Below are 18,768 nucleotides of genomic sequence, written 5' to 3' on the forward strand. Positions count from 1 at the left end.
TGACCTCACAGAGGGACCATGGCAACAGCAGGGTGGGACATCTCAGAGACCCCCCCCATGGCCTGGCTGCCTGGAATCTCCTTTGTGAGGTTTCCCCTTGAGGGCAGAAGGGATTGAGGGTCCCAGCTGGGAGTGTCTCTGTGGAGATTTCCCCTGTGGGGCAGGCCGGGTTGCAGGAGAGGCTGGCACTGAACCTCTGAGAGAGGCAAGAGGATGGGCTGCAAACACCCGATGAGGATGGGATTTGAACCCATGCGTGCAGAGCACAATGGATTAGCAGTCCATCGCCTTAACCACTCGGCCACCTCATCTGAGCTGTTACATTTTGCTTCAAATCACCTGAAGTCAGCACTTCAGGGAACCTTTCTGCCACTTGCTGACTGGCCAGGGACACCCAGGGTGGGAAGGTTTTAGCTTTTCACAATGTTCCCTGGGCTGTTGTACAAAGCTCAGTGCTCGTAACAAACCCAAACACCCCCTGGCTACATCTACCCTGTTTTGTGCTGTTGCACAAGAGAAGTGCTTTTCTGTAAAAGCAGCCATGGCAGTGTGGACGCTTTCCTGCGCAGGAAAGCTCTGACGGGCATTTTAGATACATGGCTTTCTTGAGCAAGAAACCCCTGTTGCCCGTCCACACTGCCACCTTGTGGACGAGTTCTTGCACAAGAGGGCTTATTACTCGTGGGGAGAGCAATAACTTCTGTGCAAGAAGCCCTGTTGTCTGATGCTGCACTATACATTTACTTGCGCAAAAATGTGCCTTCAGTGTAGACGCTCTGCAAGATTTTACACAAGAGCAGTTGCTCTTGCACAAAAAGCCTGCAGTGTAGACGTAGCCCTGCAGTGTAGACACAGCCTGAGAGAGACAAGGAAAGGAAGTGGCCAGAGCCTCCCCCCAGCAGGCTGGCCCTCAACAGGACGGGCACGTCTACACAGCACCCTCACCTCGAAGTGAGCTTTGCGATGTGAGCGGCTGCCCGGGACCCCAGGGGAAGGTCTGTGGGGAGTTTCCAAGGCAACAATAGCTACAAAGTTTCATAATCTACACTCATGTGACTGTGATTTATTCCACCACTAGCAAGTGTCTCTGAAGGGATGAGAAATGCAGGGCCCAGGTGCAGGGAGCCGGGTCACATTCTCCTGCCTGAGTCTCAGTCCTGGCTGAAGCCTGGCTACAGAGAGAAGAGGCCAGTGCAAACAGCCCCATGGCAGCGAGGGAGTCAGTAGGTAGGTGGGTGGGTGGAGCAGGGAGCTGGGGGCAGAGTTCAGCTGTAACCCACTAGGGGTGCGTCCCATAGTTCAAAATAATCAATGCGCCTACAGGCAGTCCCTGGGTTACGTACAAGATAGGGACTGTAGGTTAGTTCTTAAGTTGAATCTGTATGTAAGTCAGAACTGGCGTCCAGATTCAGCTGCTGCTGATCAGTTTCAACAGTGGCTGAATCTGGACGCCAGTTCTGACTTACATACAGATTCAACTTAAGAACCCCAGGCATCCCCAAGTCAGCTGCTGCTGAAACTGATCAGCGGCTGATTCCAAGAAGCCCGGGACAGAGGCTTCCTGTAGTCAGCCACTGGTCATTTTCAGCAGCTGCTGACTTGGGGACACCTGGGGCAGAGCAGCTGGGGTGCTGCTGGGTTGGTCCAGTGGCCCAGAGCGGCACTACGGGACCAACCGGCAGCGCCCCAGCTGCTGTACCACAGGCGTCCAGAGCAAAGCCGCGGAGCACGGGGGCAGTGGGACAGCCCAGACGCGCTGTGGCTATCCTGCTGCCCTTGGGCTCCGTGGCTTTGCTCTGCTTTGCTCCCCGTCCCCCTGGTCTGCAGACCGGGGGGAGGGGGAGCAGAGCAGAGCAGAGCAAAGCCGCGGAACACGCGGCCAGCTGACAGCCCAGACGCATCTGCTTTGCTCTGCTCTGCATCTGCTGGGCTGTCAGCTGGCCGCGTGTTCCGCCGCTTTGCTTCCTCTCCCTGGAGACCAGGGAGAGAAAGGGCCCCGTTCGTAACTGCGGATCCGACATAAGTCGGATCCGCGTAACTCGGGGACTGCCTGTATTTTGAAATAGCTTATTTTGTAATTTGGGGCTGGCTACACAGCACTTCGAAATAAATCCCCATGCAGGGACGTTGGAATAGCGAGCCTGTTATAGCTTGAAATAAGGGGCTTGCTCTTAAGACGCGTCAGTGTGATATGAGCACCACGTCCTAAACCTCCGAGCTAGCCGGCCCACAGGTGTGAGTCTCACAAGTAGCACTCGCTGGGATGTTGTGGGTTCTGGAACAAGGTGGGTGAGGCAGCAAAGCCATTTGCAGGCAGGGGAATTAGCTCAAGTGGTAGAGCGCTCGCTTTGCGTGTGAGAGGCAGTGGGATCGATGCCCACATTCTCCAATTACAGCTCTATCCTTTATTTTCAGTGGCCCCCTCCCTCTTCCTTCCTTCTCTCCCAAAAGAGACAGCCCCCCCCCCAGCAATTGCCATGCTGCAAAGCAGAGAGTGGAGATTTCAGGCTCCGTGGTGCAATGGAAAGCACATTGGACTTCTAAGCTGTAGTGGTTAATGTGAGTCCAGCAAGACATTCAAAGATTGTGGGTTCAAGTCCCACCAGAGTCACTTTAGCTGCTTCCTCATTTCCAGGATGCAGCTTTTACAGACCAGTCAATCCTTAGGCTGACACTGGGGTGGGCTGGCATCCAGGCAATTCCCAGCAGACCCCAGTAAGGATGGAGGAAAGGGCTGGTCCTTGAGGTTAGGGCTGGGGGTTGTTCTGAAAGGACCATTTTGTCCCTCCCTGTCTCCTACTAGTGCTGAGCAACACTCAGGCTGTGACACGGCTTCCAAACATCCTGGACAGTTAATAATGAGCCAGACGGGTTTGTTGGCAGCTCAGTGTGCGGAGCCTTAGATGAAACATTTAAAGGTCTCTGGTTCAATCCCAGGCTTTGCCATGTCTCTCGGTGCAGCAGGGCCCTCTCTGCTCCCCTTATCATGCTCGTGCCCTGTGACATCCCCTCATCCATCCTTGCAGCAGCCCATCTTTGCTTCTAAACCTCCCTCAGATTGGCTGCTTCTGCTTCCTTGGCTAAAGTCCCTCCCCCTGTGCGTGTGGCTGGCAGGGATTGCTAGAGGGATCCATTTACATGTAGCTTCACTGAAACCCCCCTCGTTGGCCTGTGCCCAGGTCAGTCCTTGTGTGTTAAAGGGCCTCAGGGAACACAGAGCAGAGGGATCCCCTCGACACACACACACAGTCCCAGCCCCAAGCCTCCCCCATATCCCAGATCCTGTGTCCTGACTTCTCTACCCTCCCACATCCTCACCCCTGCCCTGAGCCCCCCCCCCCACTCTCACACACTCCCCAAATCCCTGCCGTGAGCCTCCCACACTCCACATTTTAATTTCTTACAGGTACTGTCCTATCACAACCCCTCCCCCCACTTCCTGCCTTGAGCCGCCCCCTCCCTCCTGCCCAGCCCAAGGGGTGGTGCCCAATAGAACAGGCCCTGTGAGAAATGTGTCACTTTCACCCCTGGGAGCAGCTCAGCCATGCAAAGGGGCTGCCTGGGGCAGGACATTAGCCCTGGAGGGCAGGGGTGGGTGTGGCAGTGACATCACAAGGGCCTTTTGCAGCCCCTCAGCTTATTGGCTAATGGAGGTTGGGAGGTGATGACCTCACAGAGAGTCCATGACAATGGCCAGGTGGGACAGGCTGCAGGGCAGGGGCCATCTCAGAGCCTCCCCCAATGTCTTTGCTGAAAGGAGTCTCCTTGAGATCTGCCCTTGAGGCCTTTTTGGAGCCTTCTCCTTTCCCACGACTAACTGACCTAGAAGGCCGACGTCTCTGTGGAGAAGGGAAGAGCTTCCAAGAAGACCATTGTGCATGTAGCAGGGGAATTAGCTCAAGTGGTAGAGCGCTCGCTTTGCATGTGAGAGGTAGTGGGATCGATACCCACATTTTCCACTGAGGGGAGAAATTTCCAATTTTTCTTTTTACCAGCAGATCCAGCCAGGGAGCTAAGTGACTCCAGTAGCCCCCCCCGCCCCCCCAGCCCCGGTCCCCACTTCCTACTTGCTCTCCCCAAAAGCCAGCCACGTTGGGGCAGAGAGCTGCTGGACACCAGCCCTCCTGGGCCAGACAGTGGCAAAAGCACTGGAGGCAGGTTGCAGGTGGGGCAGAATTAGCTGCATTGGAAAAGTGCTGCCTTTGCGCATGAGAGGTAGCAGGATTCACTCCCATCTTCTCCCACCGGCTTGCTGGTGCTGAGGGGCCGGCCCCTTTCCTGCCGCCCCAACTCTTATTCCCACAATGGGCTTTGTGCAGGGGCTGCTGGTCTTTCTGCCAAGGTGCGTGGCTGGGAGCCAGGACTCAGAACCCTTCCTAAAATATACAAATCCCTGCCCCCCATGACCCTCTGTTCCATTCACACGGTCTGGCTGCTGCCCACATGGAGCTCAGGGGCCAGGTGGGTGACTTGCCTTGCAGCTGTGACAGCATCAGACCCCTGCCACCCACCTGCTCAGTGTGGAGACCAAGCACAAGGGTGGCACCTGGGATGTATTACACAAAAGCCTCTTGTCTCTTGTTCCTCGTCCAGTTCCCAACATTGGCTGCAGATGCTGATGTCTGTGGGGGTGTAGCTCAGTGGCAGAGTGTTTGACTGCAGATCAAGTGGTCCTTGGTTCAAATTCAAGTGCCCCCTTGGAAAATTTCCTTCTAGTGGAAATATTTTCCTTTCCTAGGCTGGACAAAAGATTCCAGCCCCCACTGGAATAATATTTCAAAATAACAAAGAGATTCCTTAAGGAGTCTGTTTTAGGTCTATCCTTAGAATGGGTAGTGGGGGAGGGAGAGACAGAATGAACCCGTCTCATAGCTCATAGCTGGAGGACATATGGACTGCTGGTTCACGCTCCTTCTCCCCACACCCAGAGTCCACTCCACTTGAGTCTGGAAGGGGAAGGCTCGTCCATCCCAGACTTTTTTCAATGACAGTGTCTCTCCTGCAAGCACTGGTGTCATATTTTACAATTGGGTGGTTTGCGAGCGAAGGGGAAGAATACATTTGGTTATGTGCACCACCAGTAGAAACATGTGCTGTCTACTGTAAGCAGCTGTGGGCGCTCTACTAATCAGGTAGATGCCAGTATGAGCCTTAAAACCATCTGGAAGAACTACAAAGTTTTGATTGTTATGGGAACTAGCCTTGGGCTGATACATTGGGGGTGGTATAAGATCAAGTCCAATTCTATTTTCCAAACAAAAAGAGAGGACTATGTACCAGAACCTGGCATTGTGACATATGTGATGCAAAATGAAAGCCAAAATAAAGGAAAATAATAGTAGTACTATATATAAAAAGATATAATTAACCTTGAAAGTTTGCATCTGCGATCTTGCCAACGATGGAAGAAATGAGAAAAACCAGTTGGATTAGAAAGAACTGGCTGCTTGTGGCAGGATTTTCATTTCTGGGTGTCCATCTTGGTACATATTTTATACAAAGAGCTGCAAAGAACTCTGCTAAATCAGCCTTGGAAGTTAAACAAAAGAATCTTGAAGAATGAAATAATTTTCTCCAATCATCACGTATCCATTTATCATTATTATATTTGTACTCCAGATGTTTAATATTTGAATTTCGAATTCAAATATTAAACAATGAACAGCTACGTGGACATAGTTGTGATTCTGTATACATGGTTTCCTTTTTATAATATGTTTGGCTTCAAAGAGGAAAAATATACTTCTGTACCTTAAAACTTCTCTAACTTATGGATTCAAGGAAGAGTGGAATAAACTTGAAAATTTGTTGATCAGAATAAAAAGCTTGTCTTGAAAAAAAAAATTCCTACAGTTAGAGATAAAACGGTTTTGTGACCCCACAACAGCCAAATTAGTTACAATACTCCATATTCCATTCTCACAACTGATCCTCCATCAGGCCTATAGCACTGGCTGAAGTGGATTTACATAGCCACAGCCTGGATTCCTTTCCCAGCACAGCATGAGCTGTATTTACATATCAGATTTACATATCAGATTTTTTGATCTGAGGAAGTGGGTCTGGCCCACGAAAGCTCATCATCTAATAAACCATCTTGTTAGTCTTTAAAGTGCTACATTGTCCTGCATTTTGCTTCAACTACCCCAGACTAACACGGCTACATTTCTATCACTATTTACATATCAACAGCTGATTATCTTGCAAGGCTACACAACTGAAGGAGTGTCCCACACCTAGGACTGCTCTCCCCTTTCAGCTGGCTGTATTGGAAACAGCGGTTGAGACCCTGTTTACTTCTGCAGTGTAGACGTACCCAGAGTGAGTGGGGGTGATACAGGGGGAGCAGCTCAAACAGGCCAAAGGGTTGGCCAGGAGCAGGACATGAGCCCTGCAAGGCAGCAGTGACATCACAAGGGCCTTGTGCAGCACCTCAGCTCATTGGTTGGGAGGCAGTGACCTCACAGAAGGTCCATGACAACAGCCAGGTGGGACAGGGGCAATCTGAGAATACACAGTACAGGATGTTTGAGCTGCTCTCCACGAAAAGCGGTGAGAGGGAGCCCTTGGCTGTGGGACCCACTTGTGCCTGTTGTTCAGGGTTAAATAAGATCTCCTCCAGGAGGCTGCCTGTTCCCTTCCCACCTTGCTTTGGCTGGGAATCAAATCAAGCAAGGGGCAGCAAACGCCAGGCACTGTCATTGTCTGGGCCACAGATAAAGACCCTCTTGGAGCTGTGATCCCAGGAGGAGTCTCTGCAGGCCCTGCAGTCCATGCGGAGGAATGTGGACATTTATGCCGAATGGCCAATGGTCTTACAAAGAAAGGCCACCTCCCTCCTACCCCCACATCCTAGACCAAGTCAGAACCAAGGTCAAGGAATTGCGGCAGGGGGATGTGAAGGAAGCTCACTGTGAAATCAGACGAGAGACGGACACTGTCAGTAAACACTCATATCGGAAACGCTCCTCTGGATGCTGGGCCCACCAGAGCCATGTGCTGCTGCCATCTGCCTGCTCCATGGACATCTTCCCATTGCAGAGTGCGCGCCGAGCCAGACTGTGACTAGACAGCTCATCTCTGGGCACCCAGGGCTACATCTACACTGCAGGCTTCTTGCTCAAGAATGGCCGTTCTTGCGCAAAAACTTGAGAAGCATCTACTCTGCATGCGCGTTCTTGAGCAACTAAATTTACAGCAAGACGTAGGAAAAGAGGGCTTCTTGGGCAAGAGTTAGTCCTTTCCCCATGAGGAATAAACCCTCTTGTGCAAGAGCTCTTGCACAAGAAGGTAGTATGAACGGGCAACAGTTTTTTTGTGTGCAAGAAACCCCTATGGCTAAAATGGCCATCAGAGCATTCTTGCACAAGAGAGCGTGAACACTGCCTCCGACATTCTTGCCAAAAAGCACATGGCAGTGTGGACGTGCTCTTGCACAAGACGTTTTGCACAAGAACTCTTGCACAACACAGTTCTTGAGCAAGAAGTCTGCAGGGTAGATGTAGCCAGGGGTTGTTTGGGTTTGTTACGAGCACTGAGCTTTGTACAACAGCCCAGGGAACATTGTGAAAAGCCAAAACCTTCCAGCCCTGGATGTCCCCGGCCAGCCAGCGCGTAGCACAAAGGTTCCTGGCAGTGCTGGCTTTGGGTAGTTTGAAAAAAGTCCCTTCAGGCATGGGTTCAAATCCCATTCTCATTGGATGTTTGCAGCCCTACCTCTTGCTTCTCCCAGATTTCTCTTCAGTTCAGTGCCAGCTCCTCCTGTACCTCTGCCTGCCCCAGCCCCTCCCACTGCAGCCTGGGGAAAGGGGAAATCTCCACAGAGACACTCCCAGCTGGGACCCTCAATCCCTTCTGCCCTCAAGGGGAAACCTCATAAAGGAGATTCCAGGCAGCCAGGCCATGGGGGTCTCTGAGATGCCCCAGCCTGTCCCACCTGGCTGTTGCCATGGATCCTCTGTGAGGTCACTGCCTCCCAGCCAATGAGCTGAGGTGCTGCACAAGGCCCTTGTGATGTCACTCCTGCCCCTGGCCAGCCCCTTGGCATGTGTGAGCTGCTCTCCCTGCCCCCGTCACTCAGGGCTGGTTCTGGGGCTCAAGCAGGGAACATCAGAGGCTGCTCAGGGGGCCACATTGCTAGGCCCTAAGGTCACCTTTTAAATGTCAGGGCAAGCCAGGACCTATCCCGTCCCTTCCCCAAGAGCCCGCCCCTTTGCTTAGCCCCTGCCCTCCCCAAAGCTTTCAATGGACTCTTGGTTACTAATGGACACTCACCACTAACGATATAATTACACCCCAGCCATTTTGCTAGGGCTGCAGCTGGGGAGAAAAGTTTAATTTAAATCATGAAATGATTAAGCGTTTGAACTGTCTCATGTTAGTTGATCAAACTTCATTTTAAATAAAGGAAAACATTACGGCCAGCACAAAAGGTTTCGGTGCCACATCCCTAGAGACTCTGGAACAAAGAAGACACATGAAAAGAACCCAGCTTTCTTCCTTTTGCTGAGACATGGATGGATCTAGCTCAGGTTTCACTCAGGGGAATTGTTGCCTCTCCGAGGGGCCCAGGCCTGGTGGGTCATTTTTCCAGGTTACTGAGTGGGGGCTGGAGCCAGTTCTGGGTTGTCTCCTTCAACAACCAAACTGAACCAATGGATCTTGTGCTGACCTGACACTGCGCTGGGCTAGTGTTGTGTGTGCCACAGAGCTTCCTGCAGGGCTGCTGCCTGCATGGGAGAGGGGAGGGGCAGTTTGAGTCACCCAGCTCCACCCCTTCTGAAAATGGCAAGTGCTGTCTTAGCAGTGCCAGGGAGGTGGGAAGGAGCCTGATGTAACCTCTTGGGTCACAGCTGCTGTCACATAGGTGAGAAAAGAGACAAGGCAGTTGTCACATGAAACTGCAGGCTGGTTTCCCTGACTGGGAATCGAACCCAGGCCACAGCAGTGAGAGTGCTGGATTCTAACCACTAGACCACCAGGGACATGTAAAACAAGCCTCTTTGCTCACCTACACTAGCCTTTCACAGGCCATTTTCTGTCCACTTCAGGGTGGGGGTGGCAGGTCCATTCTCCCTTGCCCAGAGGTGACAAGAACAGAAACCAAACAGAACATCAAAGCAGACAGACTGAGTCATGTGAGTTGTCCAATTAGCCCAGGATCCTGTCTCAGGACAGCAGCCGATTTCATTGTCCTGAGGGAATCCTCAGGACAGACAGTTATTAAGTGATCCCTCCTGTTGCCCATTTCCAGCTTCTAGAATACACCAGCTAGGGACACCTGCCCTGTCCATCCTGGTTAAATGCCATTGATTGACCGTTCCTGCATTAAATATTCCAGTTCTGTTTTGGACCTTCTTGTAGATTTCACCTTCCCAACATCCTCTGGCAAGGAGTTCCACTGGGCGCAAAAATGTTTCCTTTTGGTTTATTTTTAACTTGGTTTCTGGGCTCCCTGAGGCCCTTTCACACACAAGGGCTTTCTCTGCAGCGTGCTGGGGGGAGAAACCCCTGAGCCAGTGACACGGACTGACCTGGGCGCAGGCCAACAAGGGGGGTTTCAGTGAAGCTACATGTAAATGGATCCATCTAGTAACCACTGCCAGCCACACGCACCAGGGAGGGGACTTTAGCCAAGAAAGCAAGGACTCTGAGGGAGGGTTGGAAGTGAAGGGGGTTAATCAGATGGACGGGAGTTTCCAGTGCTGGGCTGTGGCTAAGATAGATGAGGGGATGTCACAGGGCACTAGCACAGCAAGGGGACCAGAGAGGGCCCTGCTGCACCGAGAGACATGGCAAAGCCTGGGATTGAACCAGGGTCCTTTAAATATTTCATCTTAGGCTCCCCACACTGAGCTACCCATAAACCCCTCTAGCTGGTTATTAACTGTGCGGGATGTCTGGCAGCCGTGTCACAAACATGATGCCGTCGTGCCCGGCCCAGGAAGGCGAGACTGGTGTTTCCTGCCACCTGCAGTTTGACTGGCTCCTTCCCCCCATTCCTGCCTTAGCTCCCGGGCTGACCCGGCAGCTGAAGTGGTCGGGGGCCCAGCAGCCTGGGCAGGGAGTCGGGTGGCCAGACCCTGGTGGCAAGAGTCTTGGTGCTACTTGTTTCCCTGCCCCCTCTGGTGCCCTCACTCCTCACCCGCAGCCCCTGCTGCCTGCCTGGGTCCCTGTGCTGTGTCAGACGCTCAATGAACCCTCCTGTTTCACACGGGCTGGGAGTGGCTCTGGGCGAGGGCACAGGGCTGTGTCATTCCCTGTGGGAGCGGGAGGCCCCCAGTGCCCAGAGCGAGTGGACTCCCCAAGGGGCGCACGGTGAGAGACAGGGGGCTGGCGGCTCAGGGAGGGGCGGTCCCAGGAGGCAGAGGGCACCTGTGACTCTCGGCTGGCAGCTGACACTCTGCTCCTTGCTTCCCTCCCGCTGCTTCACCTCCCAGGGCTTCTTTCTCCTTCCCTGTCCATAGCAGGCAGCTACACAAAGGCAAGTCACCAAACCAGACACCCCTGTGGTCAGCATGGGGCTTGCACCCACGACCTGGGCGTTATCAGCATCAAGCTCTAAACAGCTGAGCCAGCAGCCCACGAGGGGCCCTTTGGGAAAGACCCCACAGGCAGCTGCAGGGACGTCTCTGCCGCTGCCACGAGCTCGTCTCTGATGGGGCCACGGGCGACTCACTGAGATGTGGGCTGGCTAGTCCAGAAGTCAGAGGAGCAGGAGCCTGGGTGGGTTCAGGGGGGCCTTGAGCAGGAGCAGGTTTTGGGGAGGGGCTGCTGGGCCACTGAAGCAGGTGACCAGGTTGTTGGCAGCAGCTCTGTGGGCTGGGCACATGGTCCCATCACCTGGACATATGGAGCCTCCCTCTGTAGCTTGGGCTGGAGGAGCCATGGGCCAGCCACTGCAGCAGCAGGAATTTGGGATCAGGTCACCCCACTGGGGACAATGGAGGGAAGAGAAGAGTTTTCCCTGCCATTAGGGAAAAGCAGGCCAGATCCTTTTAGCCACTGGGTCTGTGCAGACTGGATCCTCCTCCTACCAGTTCTCTGGCCTCAGTTCTGCAAAGCTCTCAGCCTTTTGCCTGTTTCTGCTTCCCTGTCCATAGCAGGCAGCTAAAGACTGTGTCTTGGGGGGACAGAGAAATAGACGAAGAGTAGTAACTGCAGCAAACAACCATGTGGCCAACATGGGGCTTGAACCCATGACCTTGGCGTTATTAGCACCACACTCTAAGCAACTGAGCTAGCTGGCCTTCAGGAGCTAAGTTCACAAATGGCCCTTTCAGAAAGGCCCCTCTTCTCTAACAGGGCCACTAGCAACTCACTGTGATGTGGGCTCACTAGTCCAGATGCTTTGAGGGTTGGTCAAGGTGGCTGGTGTCCGGCATGGCGCACTGAGACCCAGGGCAAAGAGGCAACCGGAATCTCTTGCTGCCAGCACCTTGCCTCCCAGCTTCTTCCCTGTCGGCAGCAGCCGCAGCCCCTTTCGGCCACTGGGAAGAGAGGCAGGAATGGGGCCAAGTATTGAGTCAGGCTGAGGGGGGCAGGCAAAGCTCATCTTGTCTTGCAGGGCCACTGGCAACAGCTTCTCTCTTGTGCGCTGCTGCCGAGGAGAAAAACACCCTGAGAGGGACCAGAAAGACCCATTTAAAAGATTGTTTGGGGGGGGGGGGCACCTGCTAGCGCCAGGGGGGCAAGAGTCAGAGCCTGGCAGCTCCTGGGGACCACAAAAGAGACCACAAGGGTAAGCAGCAAGCTCCAGGCAGGTTACGTTTTAGGGCCCAGCCCATCTCAGCCAGGCAGACCATAGCATCAGACTGAGCTCCAGGGGGCATCAGACACCCAGCAGGAGGCACAGAACTCTCTCTCTGGGGAGCCTGCAGATAAGGAGCCCAAAGCTCATAAAGTTGGAGGGTTTTGCAGCAACCAGCCCAACCCCAGCAAGTCCCACAGAAATTTGAACTCGGATCACATGATTCAGAGTTCTGAGTGCTGCCTCTTACACCATGGCTACATCTACACTGGCATGTTTTTCCGGAAATTCTTTTAACAGAAAAGTTTTCCATTAAAATCATTTTCAGAAAAGAGCGTCTAGATTGGCAGGACACTTTTGCGCAAAATCACTTTTTGTGGAAAAGCGTCCGTGGCCAATCTAGATGCGCTTTTCTGCAAAAAAGCCCCGATCGCCATTTTCTCAATCGGGGCTTTTTTGCAAAAAATAAATCTCTGCTGTCTACACTGGCCCTTTTGTGCAAAAGTCTTTTGGAAAAAGACTTTTGCCCGAATGGGAGCAGCACAGTATTTCCGCAAAAAGCACTGATTTCTTACAGTAGGAAGTCAGCGCTTTTGCAGAAATTCAAGTGGTCAGTGTAGACAGCTGGCAAGTTTTTCTGGAAAAGCAGCTGATTTTCTGGAAAAACTGGCCCGTCGAGACACAGCCCATGGGACCTACATGAGCCAGCAGTGATTCAATTAGGCTGAACTGGAGTTCTAGCTTATGGCCACTCGGACCAGCTTTGCTTGTTTTCCTTCCACCCAGAGCCCCCTTCTTCTCCTGGGCTGCAAGGAGCCTCCCTGGGATGCCCTGAGACAGGCACAGGGCTCTGCCTCCCCATAAGCAGCCCCACCCCACCCAACTGGCTTTGGCAGAACAAGCAGGGGGGCGGGGCTAGCTAGACTGCTCCCTTCTTACACACTTTGAAATGTCCATTCCTAAACAGGACTGTGTGGCCTAAAAGAAAAGGCATCTGACTTTAGATCAGAAGACTGAAGGGTTGAGTCCCTTTGCAGTTGTGTTGACTGTGCGTGTGGGTTCTGGTGTCTTATGCTTGGAATTGTTCTCTGTAACAACGTGTGTCCATTGGAAGGCCTCTAGCTATTTGGCAGATCTAAACTAAAACCTTCTGCAGGCAGAGTGGCAGCAATTAATTATAAAGCCTGAGCTCATGTTCCACCTAAATGGCATTTCAATAGGGTCACACTAGACTGTGACCAGGGGGTCTGATCCTATTGACCCGCACCGTCACCAAGTAAGAAACAGATCTAAGGGTGGGTAGAGAGAACTTAGTTAACAGCATTTGTTCAGAAAAAAAACTGCTTAGCAATAGTTGAGTTTGTGCAATTGGCATTCTATGATTATCATCCTCACTTTCCTAGTGTTTGTCTGTGTGATCGCTGTCTGGTTTGTAGCTGTTTCTGTCGGCTGTATCATTAATGTTGCTGGGGGAAAATCAACAAAGATGGTGAAGTATGATTGGTTAGGTAAATCATAATAGTATGTTAGCTTTGGTTAGTAACATTATACTAAAATAATTGGTTAAGCAGGACTAAATTATCACTATATAGATAAGAAGAAGGAAAAGGGGAAACGAAAAGAGGAAGAAGGAGGGAAAGGGAAAGGAAGGAAGAAGACCAAGGAGGAGGAGGGAGACCTGGAAGCAGAACTCACCTCCAAGGCAGCCTCAGACCAGAGCGCCCAGGACCCCTCTGCATGACTATTGAAATGGTTTGCTGTGTGAATTCTGACAGGTGACGTCAGGCCTGGGCACTGGGATTATTTACCAGTTTCCCTGAGCTACTAAAACTCAGAGCTGTGATGGCTGAGTGGTTAAAATGTTGGACTACAAATCCAATAGGGTTTCCCTGTGCAGGTTCAAATCCTGCTCACAGGGAGGCCTGTGTTTTGGTCACACCCCTTCCTAGGGCAACAAGGTACCCAAACTCTGAGACTCCTGAGAAGAACGTGCCTGTCCCAGCAGAAGGGACACATGGGCTATGTTTACACTTGTAGCTTCTTGTAGCTTCTTGCATGAGTAATATGCAAATGAGGCTAAGTGTGGAATATTGCTGAGCCTCATTTGCATAGCTAATAAGCCACCACTTTTTTCAGAAGAGACTCTTACACAAGAAGGAGCGTCTACACTGCCCCTTCTTGCGCAAGAAAAACCCTCCTGTGCAATGCGATTACACCTATTACTTTTCACTAAACCCCATTATCAGACTACCCAGTGCACATTCCTACCTTCCTTTGTGCACACAACATACCTGGGACTCTAATTACTGGCCACCTGCCTTTCACACAGATCACTGATGCTTGCCACTTTCAAGTACATTCACATGGCAGCTGTTTAAACACACTGTGCTTCTATTCCATCATCAAGACAAGAGCCCATGAGTTAAGGAAGGGCACCACCCAGCATCAGGCTTGAACCCATGACCCTAAGATTAAGAGTCTCATGCTCTACCAACTGAGCTAGCCAGACTGTGGGAGAAAAGTTTCCTAATATCCCATCTCAGGGTAACAGGAGCCAAGTGTTCTCCACTGCCTGACTCAAGGCTCTTTCTTGCCCCTAATGTGGGGTTCTGGTCTGTGGAGAGGTTTGAACTCGAACCCCACTCCCAACACACCCACTTCTTTCCCCACAAGGAACGGCCCCATTTCCATCTCTCCAGGGACAGGAGAAGGGCTCTGGCCTGGTCTCTGCAAAATGCTCAGCCTGTTTCATTTTCTGCAGGAACGAGTGGGATCCATGCGCCCTGTTCCCCAGGGACAAGTCTGTGTCCTCTTCCCCCCTTTCCACAGACACAGCAGACCAGGGGTCTATGAGGCCCCTTCCTACTTGGCCTCCCACAAACCTGGGGGGAAAAGCTGCTAGACCCCAGCCCTCCTGGGCTAAGCCATGGTAGCAGGATTCACTCCCATCTTCTCCTGCCTGTGCCCTGGTGCTAAGGTGCCGGCCCCTTTCCTGCTGCCCCAACTCTTATTCCCACAATGCACTTTGTGCAGGGGCCATTGGTCTTTGTAAAAAGGTGCGTGGCTGGGAGCCAGGACTCAGGACGCTTCCCCAAATCGCCGCTCTGACCCGCTCACACTGTCTGGCTGCCTCCAGCACAGGCTGAGCTCAGGGGCCAGGTGGGTGACCTGCCCTGCAGCTGTGATGGCATCAGGCCCTTCCCGCTGGCCTGCTCCATCTGGAGATGGAGCTCCAGTGGCCTCAGACACCCAGCAAGAGGAACAAAACCTCTCTTATTGAGCCTCAGGGCATGGAAGTCAAAGCACATGAACCTTGTAACAACCAGCTAAACCGCAGTAGGTCCCACTGAGATTTGAACTCAGATTGCAGGACTCAGAGTCCTGCATGCTGCCCCTTACACCATAGGATAGGTGATAGGAAAGTGCAGTGGGCACCTCTAACTCTCAGCTCTCAGGCTGGCCTCTGCTCTCCTGGCTCCCTCCAGCTGCTTCATCTCCCCGGACTCCCTGTAAGAAATGTGTCACTTTCACCCCTGGGAGCAGCTCAGCCATGCAAAGGGGCTGCCTGGGGCAGAACATTAGCCCTGGAGGGTAGGGGTGGATGTGGCAGTGACATCACAAGGGCCTTTTGCAGCCCCTCAGCTTATTGGCTAAAGGAGGTTGGGAGGTGATGACCTCACAGAGAGTCCATGACAGTGGCCAGCTGGGACAGGCTGCAGGGCAGGGGCCATCTCAGAGCCTCCCCCCCCCCATGGCTTTGCTGCAGGGAGTCTCCTTGAGAGTTGCCCTTGAGGCCTTTTCGGAGCCTTCTCCTTTCCCACGACTAACTGACCTAGATGACAGATGTTGCTGTGGAGAAGGGAAGAGCCTCCAAGAAGGCCTTTGTAAATGCAGCAGGGGAATTAGCTCAAGTGGTAGAGCGCTTGCTTAGCATGCGAGAGGCAGTGGGATCGATGCCCACATTCTCCAACTGTGGCTCAGCTCTTATCCCTTACTTTCACTGTCGGGGGCTCAGTGGCCCTCTTCCTACCTGCTCTCCCAAAAGAGACAGACCTGGCTCCCCTTTCTTTGCCACCAGCAATTGCCATGCTGCAAAGCAGAGAGTGGAGATATCAGGCTCTGTGGTGCAATGGAAAGCATGTTGGACTTTCAAGCTGCAACAAAATACAGAACTATGCAGCACTTTAAAGACTAACAAGATGGTTTATTAGATGATGAGCTTTTGTGGGCCAGACCCACTTCCCACTTCCTCAGATCAAATAGTGGAAGAAAATTGTCACAACCATATATAGCAAAGGATACACTTAAAAAAACCAAACACATATGAAAAGGACAAATCAAATTTCAGAACAGAACGGGGGTGTGGGGGGGGAAGGTAAATGTCTGTGAGCTAATGATATTAGAGGTGATAGTTGGGGAAGCTATCTTTGTAATGGGTAAGATAACTAGAGTCTTTGTTAGGACCCCGCCGTAAAGTGTCGAATTTTAGCATGAATAACAGTTCAGAGGATTCCCTTTAAAGTGCAGTTTTAAAAGGCTTTTGAAGCAGGATGCAGGTAATTAAGTCATTGAGATAATGTCCTTTCTGAGTTAAAATGGCAAGAAACTGGTTTTTTTCTGTATTTTGTTTCAGCTACCCTAGACTAACATGGCTACTTTTCTATCACTATTTTAAGCTGCAGTGATTCATGTGAGCCCAGCTAGACATTCAAAGTTTGTGGGTTCAAGTCCCATGAGTGTCACTTGAGCTGCTTTCTCATTTCCAGGGCGCAGCTTTTACAGAACAGGCAATCCTTAGGGTGAAACTGGGGTGGGCTTGAGTCCAGACAGTTCCCAGTGAGGATGGAGGGAAGGGCTGGTTCTTGCAGCTGGGGCTGGGAGTTGTTCTGAAAGGCTTCAGGTACCATTAGATCGTTTTATCCCTCCCTGTCTCCTCCCAGTGCTGAGCAACACTCAGGCTGTGTCTGCCCTACACTGCTCTTCTGGGGAGGGGAAGAGGCTTTTCCGACATTTGGCCTGTTACACTGGGCAAGTCACAGAAGGGAGGCAGCAGGCAGAGCCAGCCCAATGCACCAGCCTCCCAGGGCAGGGGAGGCCAAGGCACAAGGAGCTGCCCTGCCTAATTTATCTGGCTTCACCAGGTTGGCACCCAGGGGCATTATCAGCTGATGTTACCCCCCTCTGTCACATGAGCTTTGGGCTCATCAACAGGCTGGTCAGCAGCAGCTGCAGTTACCTGGGCACTGCAATAAGAGAAGACCCTGTGTTTCTGCCTGGCTTTTAACCAGGGACCTTTTGCATGTTAGGCAAACATGATCACCACTACACCACAGAAACACATTTCAAGGCATGGAACTTGTCTGACTGTTCTGTTCCTGGCTCTTTCTAACACCCTGCTCTGCAGGGGAGGGGGATGCTCCTTGTGAACACTCCACCTCTTGTTCTCAGGGAAGTGCCTAATTTCCTCACCAGCACCTTGAGATTTGTAGCTCAAAGCTGGAGCTGCTGTGGAAGGAGGTGAAGCTACAGAAGCTGACGGGGGACAATCAGCGGGCGGAGGGTTATTTTTTCTCCCCCCTGGGCTGATGTGGCTAGAACCGAGGAGAAGAAAATCCTCTTCCCTTCTCCTCAGAAGATGGAAATTGCAGTTGGTTCTCTCTTTGGTTCTACTAAAGCTGGACCCGAGGACTAGACTTTTCTTTCTAAAACCCTGGTGAAAACTGAGAGCCAATTGCTCACAGGCTGAGAATGTGAGTTAAGGAAGGGCTCCGCCCAGCATGGGGCTTGAACCCATGACCCTGAGATTAAGAGTCTCATGCTCTACCAACTGAGCTAGCCAGGCTGTGTGGGAAAAGTTTCCTAATATCCCATCTCAGGGGAACAGGAGCCAAGTGTTCTCCACTGCCTGACTCAAGGCTCTTTCTTGCCCCTAATTGGGGCTCTGGTCTGTGGAGAGATTTGAACTCGAACCCCACTCCCGACACACCCACTTCTTTCCCCACAAGGAACGGCCCCATTTCCATCTCTCCAGGGACAGGAGAAGGGCTCTGGCCTGTTCTCTGCAAAATGCTCAGCCTGTTTCATTTTCTGCAGGAACGAGTGGGATCCATGCGCCCTGTTCCCCAGTGAGAGGTATGTGTCCTCTTCCCCCCTTCCCACAGACACAGCAGGCCAGGGGGCTATGAGCCTCCAGAGGCCCCTTCCTACCTGGCCTCCCACAAAGCTGGGGGGAAAAGCTGCTAGACCCCAGCCCTCCTGGGCCAAGCCATAGCAGAGGTAGCAGGATTCACTCCCATCTTCTCCTGCCTGTGCCCTGGTACTGAGGGGCTGGCCCCTTTCCTGCTGCCCCAACTCTTATTCCCACAATGCACTATGTGCAGGGGCCATTGGTCTTTCTGCCAAGGTGTGTGGCTGGGAGCCAGGACTCAGGACCCTTCCTAAAATATACAAATCCCCCGTCCCCCCCAGGGGCCAGGTGTGTGACTTGCCTTGCATATGTGACAGCATCAGACCCCTCCCAGCCGTCTGCTCAGTGTGCAGACCAAGCCCAAGGGTAGCACCTGGGTTGTGTGTTACACAAAAGCCTCTTGTTCCCTGCCCAGTTCCCAACATTGGCTGCGGATGCTAACTTCCATGGGGGTGTAGCTCAGTGATAGAGTCTTTGACTGCAGATCAACTGGTCCTTGGCTCAACTCCAAGTGCCCCCTTGGAAAAAATTCCTTCTAGTGTAAACATTTTCCTTTCCAGTTCCATCACACTCTGGCTTTACATTGCTTGAGGTTCTTGTCATTAATAAGATCCCTTAATGCAGAGCTACTCAACATTGGGATCCCTGCAGCCATAATCAATGGCATTTAACCAGGATGGACAGGGCAGGTGTCCCTAGCTGGTGTATTCCAGAAGCTGGGAATGGGTGACGGGAGGGATCACTTAATAACTGTCTGTCCTGAGGATTCCCTCCGGACAATGAAATTGGCTGCTGTTGTGAGACAGGATCCTGGGCTAGTTGGGCAACTGGC

General features: G+C 52.2%; 9 non-coding genes across 9 annotated transcripts; 4 read left to right on the plus strand and 5 right to left on the minus strand.

Annotated features, from left to right (window-relative positions):
* Positions 1-229: 229 nt before the first annotated feature.
* On the minus strand, positions 230-311 carry TRNAS-GCU (transfer RNA serine (anticodon GCU)). The gene has a single exon. It is a non-coding gene; the product is annotated as a tRNA-Ser (tRNA).
* Positions 312-2,506: 2,195 nt separating this feature from the next.
* TRNAR-UCU (transfer RNA arginine (anticodon UCU)) lies at positions 2,507-2,611 on the plus strand. The gene is made up of 2 exons: positions 2,507-2,543; positions 2,576-2,611. It is a non-coding gene; the product is annotated as a tRNA-Arg (tRNA).
* A 1,275-nt stretch (positions 2,612-3,886) lies between these two features.
* Positions 3,887-3,959, plus strand: TRNAA-UGC (transfer RNA alanine (anticodon UGC)). Its single transcript has one exon. It is a non-coding gene; the product is annotated as a tRNA-Ala (tRNA).
* Positions 3,960-4,626: 667 nt separating this feature from the next.
* On the plus strand, positions 4,627-4,698 carry TRNAC-GCA (transfer RNA cysteine (anticodon GCA)). The gene has a single exon. It is a non-coding gene; the product is annotated as a tRNA-Cys (tRNA).
* Positions 4,699-8,912: 4,214 nt separating this feature from the next.
* TRNAE-CUC (transfer RNA glutamic acid (anticodon CUC)) lies at positions 8,913-8,984 on the minus strand. Its single transcript has one exon. It is a non-coding gene; the product is annotated as a tRNA-Glu (tRNA).
* Positions 8,985-11,175: 2,191 nt separating this feature from the next.
* On the minus strand, positions 11,176-11,249 carry TRNAI-AAU (transfer RNA isoleucine (anticodon AAU)). The gene has a single exon. It is a non-coding gene; the product is annotated as a tRNA-Ile (tRNA).
* Positions 11,250-13,585: 2,336 nt separating this feature from the next.
* TRNAC-ACA (transfer RNA cysteine (anticodon ACA)) lies at positions 13,586-13,667 on the plus strand. The gene has a single exon. It is a non-coding gene; the product is annotated as a tRNA-Cys (tRNA).
* Positions 13,668-17,013: 3,346 nt separating this feature from the next.
* Positions 17,014-17,086, minus strand: TRNAV-AAC (transfer RNA valine (anticodon AAC)). The gene has a single exon. It is a non-coding gene; the product is annotated as a tRNA-Val (tRNA).
* A 432-nt stretch (positions 17,087-17,518) lies between these two features.
* On the minus strand, positions 17,519-17,591 carry TRNAK-CUU (transfer RNA lysine (anticodon CUU)). Its single transcript has one exon. It is a non-coding gene; the product is annotated as a tRNA-Lys (tRNA).
* Between the last annotated feature and the right edge of the window lie 1,177 nt (positions 17,592-18,768).

This window comes from Pelodiscus sinensis, chromosome 31 (genome assembly GCF_049634645.1).
Source record: "Pelodiscus sinensis isolate JC-2024 chromosome 31, ASM4963464v1, whole genome shotgun sequence".
In the NCBI taxonomy this organism is placed as follows: Eukaryota; Metazoa; Chordata; order Testudines; family Trionychidae; genus Pelodiscus; species Pelodiscus sinensis.